General features: G+C 31.8%; 1 long non-coding RNA gene across 7 annotated transcripts; it reads right to left on the bottom strand.

Annotated features, from left to right (window-relative positions):
- Nucleotides 1-508: 508 nt before the first annotated feature.
- LOC130726896 (uncharacterized) lies at nucleotides 509-3,856 on the bottom strand. 7 transcript variants are annotated; one of them, XR_009015043.1, is made up of 8 exons: nucleotides 3,322-3,856; nucleotides 2,792-2,863; nucleotides 2,564-2,621; nucleotides 2,299-2,383; nucleotides 2,145-2,189; nucleotides 1,855-2,054; nucleotides 930-1,022; nucleotides 509-820 (listed from the first exon to the last, which is right to left on the bottom strand). It is a non-coding gene; the product is annotated as an uncharacterized LOC130726896 (long non-coding RNA). The 7 variants fall into 7 exon arrangements; XR_009015040.1 differs by having other exon boundaries at nucleotides 930-2,054; XR_009015041.1 differs by having other exon boundaries at nucleotides 509-1,022.
- Between the last annotated feature and the right edge of the window lie 6,634 nt (nucleotides 3,857-10,490).

The raw sequence follows: 10,490 nt of genomic DNA, 5'->3' as shown, positions 1-10,490 counted from the left end.
AATAAGTTTTTATTCCTAAAATATCTATAAAATTATGAATGAAAGTTCTTAAATTATAATAAATTTATTTTTCTATTAGTTATAATATGAAAATACTTTCTACCAAACATACCTCCCATGGGAGGTTTTTACCGTGTAACTTAAAAATAAATAAATATAGAATATATCTTAATAATTTGAAATCACCGTAAAACATTATTAGTATACAAATTTCATGAATTAATATTTATTTACTCTTAATTTTTTTTAAAATAATATAACAAAAAGAATTGAAATTATAATAAAACTTATCTTTTTATTAATTTTTATGAGAGTATTTGTGAACTTTTTACCATATAACTTAAATAAAAATAAAAATGGACTATATAGACTATTTTCAAGCAAATGCTTATGTTTGTTCACAAATATTGTAAAGTTTTCCATAAAATTCATGAATGACTTCAGACTTTCTATGATCCATAGCTCCAGCAGTCATGACATTAAGTTTATGGTTAATGAGCTTATTAACTACTTCAAATACCAAATTACCATATAAGTAACCATAAAACATCACAACTTTCCTTATATTTGCAATCAGATTCGTACAATGATCATTTCCATATTTTAACTTTATTATGGTGAACTTCTAATGCAGAAGCCTCTGAATATTCAATTCTTTTTATGAACTTGCTATCTCTCCAAATCCTTTGAAATTGCACCCCAATCTATTTCTGATAATCATTCAATTCCTCCCTTCTTGCTCTTTTATCAGTTTAATGACTGAAAAATTCACTTCTTTTCGCTCCTCTGAGTACATGTTTTTTTTATAATGGAGATCAACCTGCATATCCAAAATAGAAGACGATAAATTGTTGTGAGGGATAGCCTAAACAGAGAAAAATATACGGAAGAATTGTAAAAGTTCTTTTAGTGGGGCTTGAAAATATAACCTTCTTGCTATAAATAAAAAAAATGCAGCGGAGCAACCTAAACTCAAATACCTACACCTGCAACTGTATTGCAGACAACCTGTATACAAAAACCTACAGAAATAGCTTAGTAAAAAGACTGAAAAGACTTAGTTATATTGAAAAATAAGCTCTAGAAAAACATATCAATAATTAATTATATCAATTGATTGTCTCGAATATACCAATCAAAATTGATCCCAAAACACATATCAATAATCAGACAGAATAATAGCCCAAACATTGCAGCAGTTTGAGTAGTTTTAAATCAACCTAACAAAAATCAGATTAGCTAAATCCAACCCACTAAAATCAATTAAAGAAAGAGTTAAATTTGAATTTGGAAAATGAAAAATAGAATCAAAGAACAGAAGCAATAACAAAAAGTTTTGCATACTAAATCTGCATGGAATACCCTGAATTTACATCTTGTTCGGACACCTTAGTAAGCTGCTTCAATCATCAAAAACAGCAAAGAAAACAAAAAAAAAATCCCTCAGTACAATGAAAACATAAAACTTCTCGCAAAAAACAAACCCCCACAGTTGGACAAAACCCTCATTGCATAAAATAACATAAACACCATTTTACTGCATGCCCACAAAAAAGGAGTCATAAACTATTAAGCAGGGTTGCAATGGAATAGTACAAAGGATGTGAGTTCATTAATTCAATTCATAGCCACTCGCCAAGAAAGAACTCTGATGGCATCTGTGTTGCGTTGCGTGATTATTACAAAGAAAAAATCAGAAAAAAAAAGTAGAATCATTCATTACACAATTCTATGTGAACCAATTCCATCAACAACCGATCGCAGAAAACTTTTTTAAAAAATATTGCAATGCAAATCAATCTAGGTTCCCCCTTACATTAAATGATAACATGATAAAGCATACTTGAATCTTACCTCATAATCACCGGTGTCACTTTTTAATTATAAAAGTCACATAATAATGAGAAGAGCATCTCCTTAATTATTATAGGAATGTAAATCTTGATAGTACTGTGAGATTCAACTTGCTCTGATTTGGAGCTCTTTTATCCTTACATCTTTGAGCCACTTTGGATCTTCCTTAGTTGAGTTCCATAGAACTGTATGATGAGCCCCTACAGTACACAAAACACCCAAATAATTATAAATAGAGTGAAACAGGACAAAAAGAAAACAGATGATATTTTAATAATTAGTCCACTAACCTTCTTTTGCAACTATAGCGTCTAAAGTTCTTGATATATTCTTACCTGAGCATGGAAAACAAAAGGAAGCTTAATATCTGAAGTGAATTCAGATTAATCTTTCATAATAAAGGAAGGTACATTTCCACTTGAATGAATCACAATGATCCCACACCTGAAATTGTATGTCTCCTTTTATATGCTTAACTACACTTGCTATTGCATATGTCTCCCCTTAGTCATGCCCTCTTTAGTATCACCTGTAAATTTAAGGCCATGAATAAAAAATTCAAGACCAAAAATAAGTTCTATAAAAGGAAAAATGATGTGAGTACAAATTGAAACCCTTTCACCCCCGAGATCTCTATCGCAGTTGCTCTCTATTGCTCTATGATAGAGTCCACTCCATATACCCCGGTAACCAAATCACTCAAACTCACCCTTGAATGCCCAGTCTAAAAAATGGACCTCTTTAAAGTAATCAATCAATCTCACACTCTGCAGAACATAAACAAAGAAATTAGTTAAAATTAAACAATCTCACTAACCTGAGTTTATATAACATATGAGATATGCTACCAACATGGAGCATTAATGTGTGTAGCAGAAAACATGGTACATAATTGAAAAACACACTTTGAACACTTACACTAAAACTTTTTTCTCACCATTATTGAGTTTTTCCTTTCCATTCAGTTTGCTGTCCACGAAGTTCACTCCGAAGCAGTTCCTTGTTCGATCTGCACTAAAAGTTTTCAAATCAAATGGGTTCAATCCAGTCACCAATTGGAATGTGATGTTCCACATTACCAAAAAGAACATGTAGCTTCCTGTTACAACAACTACACTCAAAGTCATCACCAATTTCTAATCTTTCTCACTATCTATAATACAAACAGTAAAATGCAATATAAATGGACTTCAAAACAATGATCTAAAATGTCAAAAGTCATCACCAATTTCTGATTTTTTTTTCAAATACCTCGATGTGGATTTGTGAAGAGAACCACGACACTTAATGTTACAACATAGGGGAAAAAAGAGACAAACTTGGGTCTAAGAACCAAGGTACTGAAAGTTATAACTTTAACCCTATAAGAAATGGAAGAGTGAAGTCACACAAACATTCTCACTGAAGTGATATCACCATTAATTAAAACTAATTTATAAAATAATTAGAAGAGTGAGCGTTGAAGACCTGCACCGAGGAGAATGGTGAGCTTCCCGGGTGGAAGAGCCATCGGCGCGTGTGTGTGTGGCCACCGGTGAGATTTCTGTCGGGGATGGTTTCCGCCGAGGAAAGATTTCCGGTACCTCTCCAATTGAGTCATCGACCTTGCTTTCCTCACCAGAGATGGAACCGCATCAAGAAAACAGATCTTGGGGATGCGTAGATAGATCTGAGCCTAGTAATTCCACCGCGGCGGGTTCCTTTGGAGGAGGGGGGACGATTTCATATGGAGGGGAAGAGAGAGATGATGGGTGGGAAAGAATTTTTCTTTCAAATTCTTCATTCTCCTGAAGAGAAAGAATCCGGATATGGAGATGAGGGGAGAGAACAGTATATCACGGGAAATGAGAAAACATTGATAAAAAGAAAGGTCTGGGAGGCAAGGGAGTGGAGGGGAAGAAAATTGATTAGACACAGTTGAGGTGGCAGTCGTTGGAATGGGAGAAGCGTGAATGGAGAAGAAAATCTCGAGTTAGGGAGACTTGGAAACGGGAGAGTAGTAAATGCAACAGTCAAGAATTAAAATGAACAGATGCAATTTGAAAATCATGGAGAGAAACACCTAAATGGGTGGGGACCAGCGAAATATGATTGGTGGATGAGTGCCACGTAAAATATGACTGGAGAAGAAGAATAAAGGAGAAAATGACACATAATCAGGGAAAGGAGGGAAGCAAGGAGAGGAAGCCACATAGGAATTCCACTCATTGTGAGAATGCACCAGAGAAGATAATGCATCTAGTTGCGACACATCAGCAAATGGTTCTCATAACCCTTGCTGTTTTAATATATATATATATATATATATTGATATATTGATTGATGATTGGTTATAAATAATGGTGGAAGTGCTCCTTGTTTTAACCCATATTTATTATGCGGTGATTTAAGCAAAAAAGAATTTTGATTTGTTCTCATTCATATTTTTTTCTCATCTTATTCTCACTCACTTTTTCTTTTTATAATTGAACCCTAAACACATTCAAATGAAAAGAATGAGAATGATAAGTTACAATTGAACCTAGAGGTCACCCCTAATGTAAATTAGTGAGATGGAAGAAATGGAATAATAAATTAGCTGATATATGAATGTAATATCTCCCATTTGAGAAATTATATATTATAAATAGATATATATTCCTCAAAATCAAGTATTTTTTACTAGCAAAACAAACTATATCATGACACTGACTTGTACACTATTGATTTTTAAGCAATACATGAAGGTGATTAAAATTGCTTTTTGTTTTTGTCCCTTAAACAATCCATAGGCAAAGCTAGCTTATTAAGAAGTGCCATTGCTCCTTTGCTGCAGTTCCCTTCTGCAGACTGCAATTCCAAGCTTTGTGGATGGTTCTGAAAGGCACTATAGTATAGTATCAATATAAAGAATGTCATAAAGAGTTTGAATTAATGACCAAGCTTATCTGAAGCTCAAGTCTGAATTTATCAGGCATCAATGTCCTCACAGAAAACTCAAATGCAATCTACAAAGGATGTTGATGGACTAATACCAATATCAAAATGAACATATACCAATGAAATTTAGATTCAACAAGCAATCACTCAGGGACCAGGGCATAAATTTATAGTGCAATTTGAGGACATTCTTTATAGGGGAAAAATAGTACATACTTCAAATACCACATATATAATCATTACAAATAAAAAGAGGCTAATTAAACGGGGATCTCTCATATTATCATTTATCATCTTGATTTGTATTGTATTGTAACCAAATTCTTATTTGGGGTTGGCTCTCTAAGCAATTTTTCCATATGCTGAAGACCAAAGTGACAAAATTACGTCTACTAGTATTATACCCGTTTGTCCGTGCGATGCACGGATAAATTGTTGATGCATGATACTGTTAAATACAATTATTGAGTATTTTATATATGTGAACGATTTAATGTTGTATTAACTAAGATGTCTACCTTTAATCAGTTAAACACTTAAGTGTCAAATATAGAATGATGTATTTACTGAGACATACAATTTCAATTAGTCAAACACTTATATGTCATTATTATCTTATGTTTATGTTTATGTTGAAATGTTTTATCTCTTATATATATATATGAATTAGATGAGTTTCAAATGTTAACTGTGTTTGACACCCTGTCGATGTGTTCTTTGGCGCAAACCCCATGAGAGTTTTTTATACTGTAACTTAAATGTAAATAAGGTTAAATATGTTTCGTGTCCCTCTAAAATTAGGGTGTTTTAGTTTCTATCAAAGTAGGTTATAAAGAAAGTAGATCAATAATATGGAGAAAAAAAATGACATAAATTGAATTGATATTCTTTTAAATGAGGGTGATTTAGGGACACTGTTATGAATTTACTGTTATAAACTAATCCTATTAACCTTTCTTGAAGGTTATAAAATTAAGTCAATATGATTTATAAAATGGAAGAGATGAATTTAATCCTTTTAGAAAAAACCAAATAACATTGTAAATGGTCTATGTTAAAAACCTTTGATGTTACCCATGCGATGCATGGGAAATATATTCAACAATTCATTCAGACTACTTTTGAGATAAACATATTGATGTCATATTAAATAAATTAACAGTCATTTTTATCTACCACTTATGGCATTTTCTGTTTATTATAGATGACATTGTACCCTTACTTTAAGAGTAATATTTATCATAGGTATTTCACTTAATAATTTTACAGATTTTGAATTTGACAAATTCAACAAATTAATTAACCAACGCTTCGCAGTTTGGCCACATGGTTTTTGTCTTCAAGGAACTTGTTCACAGTTTTGAATCATAAATTTAAGGAAAACAAATTCACTCGAGGGTAAACATGGTGCTATAAATCTTTCGTTTATGCATGAGGTGTAGGGAGGGACCGAACCCAATATGTGAATCCAATGTAGGAAGTCTCTTACTCAAGATAGAATAAAGGGCAAGGGAAGACATTCGCATGACGAACAATTGATTATCCACATATTTGAGATTTTTCTAAATTCACTGAATAAATAGGAATATCTATTATTTTCTTCGAAAATAATATAGCAATATGTATACCAATCATAAAAAAAAGCCATCAATAAGATGTTTTGTAATGCATGAAAATATAAATAATATTTTTTCATTATACAAATAACAAATATAGCATGAAAACTTTGTGATGCATGGTCAGGTTTTTTACTTTTGAATTTGAAATTTAGATTAATATATAGAAAAATAAAAAACATGAACTTTTACAATTATAATTATATTATAAAATTTTAATTTACTATTATATAATAATTTTAGTTCTTGTTATATATTTTATATAATGTTTTAATGTAGTGCATGATATATCACGTATCACATCTCATATTTTCTTTCTCTTTTCTTTCTATCCCCCACTACCACTTTTATTCTCTTGGTAAAGTAAAAAACCAAACTACATAATTCATTTAGGAGCAGAAAGTATAAAGAATATATTACTATCCTTAAAAGACTGCATCAGTTTCATACACCCATCACACATAACTCATCACACATAACTTCACATTCAATAATACAATAAATTGAGGTGGTTAAAGGAACTTTACGAAAGAGTATATTTAATTCTATCTTATTAATTGTATATTTAGTCTTATGATGGTAAATGTTTTGCTTCTAGTTTTTGTAAGCTATCAACATGTTAGTAGGTGATATCAATTTTATTGAACATAATTTTGGACTAAATTTTTAATGTAATAACAGGTGCATATAAGTAATTTTTGGCTTGATCTTAAATGTTGCAAAATAATAAATCAATCTCTCATTATTATGAAGCTTCAGAAATATGAATTTCTTATGGCCTATTGTCCTCCAATGCTATGATTTTCATTCATTTAAAGCCTTACTGATGTGTAGGTGAATCCATGGTACATGGTAAACCTTCACAAAATTCAATTCATAAATTACACATACACTGAAAATGTTTCCAAGGTTGCATTCTTAGGTAGTGAAAGTTAGACATTCACCACTGCAAAAAGACTTCGTGGAATAGATTGATCACCGTCATTGGTTATGTCAATACCATTGTCAACGATGGACAACATTTGGTTGGCCTTTTCAAGCACTAATATGATATAAATCTTTGGCCTTTTCATTCATTCTTGTAGTAATGGCTCTAACATAGAATTTAATTTAAAGTCAATAAAAAATGCTAATCAAACTCCTAAATCCCAACACAGGGAAATAAAACAATAAATAATGTAATTCACAATTTGAAGAGAGAAAAAAATGGTGGAGGGTGAAAGACTTAGATTAAAGGCATCATTGATGAGTTGAAAAATAGGCTTCTTCCTCCAAGCACATGCACACATGAGACACGCCTCTTTTCCTTGTCATATTGACAATCAATCAAAACATACTCATAACTACTGCACTAATAACCCCTTCACTTCTCCTTTGCTAAGAAGTGAAATGTACTAATTGATCATATACCAATTGCTGATAATATGCCAATATATAGTCACATGATAACATGAGTAGAGGATCTCAAAATTAACGTAGGAAGAGTGAAAATCAAAACAAAAATGAAGTTATATTTGACAACCACTCTATCCAGTACCGGCCGGGAAACAATAGTTAGAATCTTTATGAGTACTTGAAGTAAACAAATTCATTCCTATATCAGCTTAAGAAAATTTGTAGTATGAAACAACATAACCACATAAGGAATCCACTCTTTTAAAAGGACTTGCATGTAAAAGTTGAACCTCTTTAATAAAGAGCTATCCACCAAAGTCTCACCTTGCAGTCTTAGCCTAAAGAGTATGGCAAAAGTATAACCAAAATCTCCTCTAGCAATCTTAGCCTGAAGAGAATGGCAAAAGTATAAGGTCCACATCAAGAATAAGTTAGCAAAGAAAGTTTTGCAAACAGTACCCATAAGATATAACAAAAACAAATTAAAACTAAAGAAGTATATCTGTACAATATGTGCTAAAACACCTCTGAAAAGAAAAATCAAAAGAAAGAGGGACTAACAGGTGAATAAAAAAGCAATTAAGTTGTCCATTGTTTCACTTTGATCAAGAAATGAAAGACCCTCAAAGGAACCATGGGCAAGAGAAACAATTTATTCATCATACTAATAGTCTAAGTTTATCATTGACTTATACGGTCCACCAATGATGTTAAGGAAAAGCAAATTAGAAATAAAAATCATGATAGGATTTCCTATCCAAAACGAAATTGAAAGAGAGGCAAAACATACCAGAATGATGACACTTCATATCCATTCACAGGTCCAGCCATAAAAGACATGAGTATCACTAAACAGAGGTAAGACGCAAGATAAATTGATATTAGTATCTATGACAAAAGAACTAACGCAGTTGCAGGATGGGAAGAACAACAAAAAGATGACATTATTTATATAGATACTAAAGGGAGAAACCCATTACTCTATGAGCAGTAGGACATCATGTTAATATTAATAGGGTAACTATTTGTACAATCAATGAACTTCAGGATTTTATTGGGAACATGAGGAATTAGATAAAGGCATATAGCAGGTGCATTTACAGTAATGAATCTGCCTACTGAACATAACTGATATATGTATATACCACTTAATAACTACCAACTAACAACTGTAAAACTAACTTTTAACAAACTTATTAAAACAATAAGTAATAGCTTCCCTTCAAACACATCCTTTTGTCCCCCTGAACATACTTCACTTCTTTAGACCGAAAAATTTATAGTCATTAGTTAAAAATAATAATAATAATCAAAGAGTAAAACTTTTGGAACATATTAACTTAAGTGAAAGAGCTGAAAAGCCATAAGATAACTCAAGATTTGTGAAAGAACAGAATTAAAATCAATGCAAGCCCAAAAAATTGATTAGTTGACTTGACTCACTATTCCATCCCTGTGGCTTTCCTCATAGCTCTTTGGGAACAACTCTTAAGGAGTATATTTCAACTCTGCATAGCATATTATATGAAAATCAGCTAATGCCATAAACAGAAAACGTTGATAAATAAATGGAAAAATGTAAATTACAGAAAAAGCCATGATACGTGCATACATTCCCAATAAAGCTTCTGGTCTATCAATATCAGCAGCATCAAGAACCTTGAGGGCATCTCAAACCCGTTTATTAGATAAGAACAATTCATCAAGTCTAAAGATTTGGAACACCACACATAATTATAAGATAATTCTTTAGGAAACAAAACTGAAGCAGCATATGTACTTAATCATTTCATTAGATTCTGTCCAGATCATGTGAACATAAACCATTGTACCTACTTTGATCCCTTCTCAGTGAAATTGTTATTCCCCTCACCATTGAGACTAACCTAAAAATTGAACAGACACAGATTTAATTATTTCATTAGATTTCACAGTTAAGGACTTCTAATAAATCAATGGAAATCCACAAATGGTTAAACAAAGGTGCAAAAGTGATATGGAAACCAGAATGAACGAAAATCCCCACCCAGCGAGTATTTATAGAGAAATTGCATAAATCAACTGCCATACCTACAATTCTATCAGCTGTAGGTCATCATTGTACTTGATTCTAAAATGTTTACTCAAAAAATCAAATTTAGTGGAAAAATCAAAGGGATACAGATAAAGATGAATAAAAAGGTCAGGCAAACATTAATATGAAATACAAACTTAGTTCTTCAAAGAAAACTAATCAGTACTTATATAGCTAAACTACATATAAATTACATTGTTTATTTAAAACTAACTTACAAAAAGACATTGTTTACAAAATTACAATGTAAGGACATTTTTGTCCTTACTTTGCTGGCAGCCATAATAGACTGGTGTGAACATGTTGGACTACTTATAGATGATTCCGCGTAGAGGCATGGAATCTGGAATCCTGTGGAAAGGAACAAAGTTCTATGACGTGATAGGCATATATCACATGAAAAAAAAACATATAAGATTAGCAGCAACTTGCCTGTAATGACTCTATAACAAAAAGCATAAACAGGTATTAAAGAAAACAAAAGCATCTAGAAAGCATGAGCAGAAGAAAGATCAAAACATAATCAATCATGATACACTCAATTTAAGTATTGCTGCACTACATCAGTTTTGATAACTTCGGGGACTATCTTGTGCTCCTATGGCAACATGAATGGCAGAGAATTCTTTAGT

Source organism: Lotus japonicus, chromosome 6 (genome assembly GCF_012489685.1).
Source record: "Lotus japonicus ecotype B-129 chromosome 6, LjGifu_v1.2".
NCBI lineage: Eukaryota > Viridiplantae > Streptophyta > Magnoliopsida > Fabales > Fabaceae > Lotus > Lotus japonicus.
The sequence above is the reverse complement of the archived record's forward strand: the minus strand, read 5'-3'. Positions and strand labels throughout refer to the sequence as shown.